This window comes from Rhincodon typus, chromosome 13 (genome assembly GCF_021869965.1).
Source record: "Rhincodon typus isolate 14 chromosome 13, sRhiTyp1.1, whole genome shotgun sequence".
Classification (NCBI taxonomy): Eukaryota; Metazoa; Chordata; class Chondrichthyes; order Orectolobiformes; family Rhincodontidae; genus Rhincodon; species Rhincodon typus.
The window spans coordinates 17568058-17571183 of record NC_063344.1 but is presented as its reverse complement, the minus strand read 5'-3'; the positions used below and the strand labels follow the sequence as shown (position 1 = coordinate 17571183).

The window sequence follows — 3126 nt, the reverse complement described above, 5'->3', positions numbered from 1 at the left end:
TTGCTGTGGGACCGGGGGGAGTGAGGGTGTTGTTGGGCAACCAGGAGGTGAGTGAGGGCGTTGCTGGGGGACCAGGGGGGAGTGAGGGTGTTTCTGGGGGACCGGGAGGAGTGAGGGTGTTGCTGGGGGACCGGGAGTGAGTGAGGGTGTTGTTGGGTGATTGGGGGGAATGAGGGTGTTGCTCGGTGACTGGGGGTAATGAGGGTGTTGCTGGGTGTCCGGAGGGAGTGAGGATGTTGCTGGGGGACTGGGGTGAGTGAGGGTGTTGCTGGGGGATGGCAAAGTGTGTACTAAGGTCGTCTGAATTGCATCTTTCTGTGCTGCAAAGCTGAATGGATATCTGTCCCACTTAGGTACATCTCTTGTACAAGTAATGGAGCAAAGTATTTGTCTAGGGAATTTAATGAGTTATAAAATTTATCACAACCTCTTCTCTGGATCTGAGCCATCAAGCCTGTTGGAAGAAAGGATTTGTTCCTGGCACTAACAGATATGCCTTAGATACGGAAACGGATGAAATCTGTCTGGGTGTGAAGGATCCTTTCACTGCCAGAATCCTGTGCCAATGCAATTTAAATTTCATTCTGACAAACCTTATTACGATGAAATCGCTCCCTTCCCCCACTGTGGAGTTCAGCATCTCTTGTATCTTTGGTTTTACCAGATGACAGTGATGCATCGGAACAGGGGAACAGAATGAGGCCATTCAGTGTCTCCAACCTGTTTGATCATCACTTAAATCACTGCTGATCTTGCCTCTATCTGCTGTTACTGGTTCCATTTCCGTTTAATGTTCTTAGTTGCTTGGATGGATTTTGCTGCTCGGTTGGAACAGTAACGAACTGTAATGTTTTATACATGCTTATATACTCATTCTGCAGCGATGCAAAGTGTGTGATGGTTTTGCAGACATGGTTGGAGCCTTCCTGGGATCTGGAAATGTAACGGGTTTTCCATAGAAAGGAATCTAATTGCCAGCCAGTATTTTCTAATTTATAGTGATGCACACAGGAGATTCCCCTGTGTTATAAAATTGCTGGCATAGAATCACTGCGTGTTTTCTCAGAATCCTTCTCCCAGGCAACTGAGTGGATTTTTTTTTTAACCTCTATTCCCTCGTTGATGATGTGCAATTCTCACTGAAGTTTCAAAACGCCCACACACTCTTCAGGCGCAACAGCTCTGCTATCACTGTTCTCCTGGCCAATTTGTTTCTGAGATTGTAACTGAGTATTGCACTCATCATATTCAGGCATGTCCATGGCAGAACATTGAATGCTTCATCTACTACAGGACAGTCACATTTAGGGTAAAGCTAAGTACAAGTACTGCTCAAGTTAGATACCAGCTATTCTCCCCTAAAATAGTGCATCCAACACTGATGGCCGTTTGTTAGATAGACCCCTGCAGCCTTCAGTTTCTAACATGTTTTTCCTCAATTAAATCACTAACAAGGTGAGCCATCAATGGGGTACTATTAGAAACAGGGTTCTGGGAGCTAGTGGACCAGGTAACCTCAGGGTGTATCATTAATTGCAGAGATTTAAGGATGGGGAGCTCAACATTGGGAGCAGAGAAGGAGGATGAATTAAAGGGTCGATTTAATGTCAACTCGGGGACAGAAAATATAAGGAAAAAGCAAGAAAGATTGAATTTAGAGAAAGAAGAAAATAACAAAATTATAAACACAAAGGCAAAAGCTTCCAATCTGATATTTTCATTATTTCCTTCAATGATTTATTTTCTTGTTAGAAGGTTACTTGTGCTGCTATTAAGTATCTGATATCACAACTTATTATAGAATCTGTAAAGTGTAGAAAGAGGCCATTCAGCCCATTGAGTCTGCCCCAACCCTCTGAGCACTGAGTGGAAACGCACACAGATATGTGGAGAATATGCAGACTCCACACGGTCACCCAAGTGTGTGATCAAACCCAGGTTCCTGGTGCTGTGAGGCAGCAGTGCTAACCACTGTGCCACCCATGTCATTCATTGTGAAACTAAAGGTAGAATTGTAAAACTCATAACATTTCACTGCACACACATCCCTTATCAGATATCACTGTAACATTTACGTCAATAAAACTTGCATTCCATTAGCCTCACAGTTACCGCAATTGTACATAAAATCTTTTATACACTGTCCCCATCAAATGTTCCCAATACAATACAGCACGGGGTTAGGTACGGAGTAAAGCTTCTTCGACATTGTCCCCATCAAACATTCTTGTACAGGAAGATAGTGACAGTATAGGCCACTCATTCGTTCAACTTATTCTGTCACCCTAGATCCTAGCTTATCATCAACTTTAATGCCATTTTTTTCACCCTAGTCCTGTATGCTTTTATGTCATCAGTATCTGGAACTCAATTAAAATCTGTTTTGACTGTATTCATTATATTAAGGACTGCTGCTTCAACTTTTCAGCATACGTTGTTCTCTAGTTGGTTCCCTTGCGTGTTGAAGGCTGGGTTAATTGTTCTGGGTTTTTATTTTCACCCACCAGGGCAAAGGAGGTAACAGTTCATTAGTGACCCTATTGGTTGAGGGCCACGTTTGCAGAATTTCCATTCCTCTGGGTTCTCCCTCTTTTCAGGGCAGTGACTAGTGGGGTGTTGCTGCGTGTGTCTTCAGGAAGTGGCAATAATTATATCAATACTTAGTACTTCAGTACCATGGCCAGACATTATTTTTGGGTGGTTTATATGCTTGGGGTAAGTGTTGGAGTCAACCTGAGCAGTGAGTGCAGGTCTACGAGCTCTGATCATAACCATGCAATACTGAGGGGATGCTACACTGTCAGACCTGCTGTCTTTTAGATGAAAAATTAAACCAATCTGCCTTCTCTGGTGGAGGGAAAATATGGGCGTTCTCCCATGTGTCTGTTCAACATTAATTCTTCAAGTTTTTCTTTGGTATTTGTTCCTGGGATGTGGGTGTTGTTGACTGGGCCAGCACGTTTTCCCTAATTGCTTTGGTAGAAGGTAGAGGTGAGCTGGCCTTCTTGAACCACTGCAGTTTGTGCAGGGAAGGTAAACCCCAATGGTGCCATTATGGTGGGAGTTCTAGGAGACCCAGTGACAGTGAAGGGACAGCGATATATTTTCCAAGATAACAGGGTGTAG

The 3126-nt window shown here is 43.7% G+C and overlaps 1 protein-coding gene across 2 annotated transcripts in view; it reads left to right on the top strand.

Annotated features, from left to right (window-relative positions):
* The window catches only part of LOC109918091 (fibroblast growth factor 12), a 150417-nt gene that overhangs the window by 31681 nt on the left and 115610 nt on the right, over positions 1-3126 (top strand). The window lies entirely within an intron of this gene.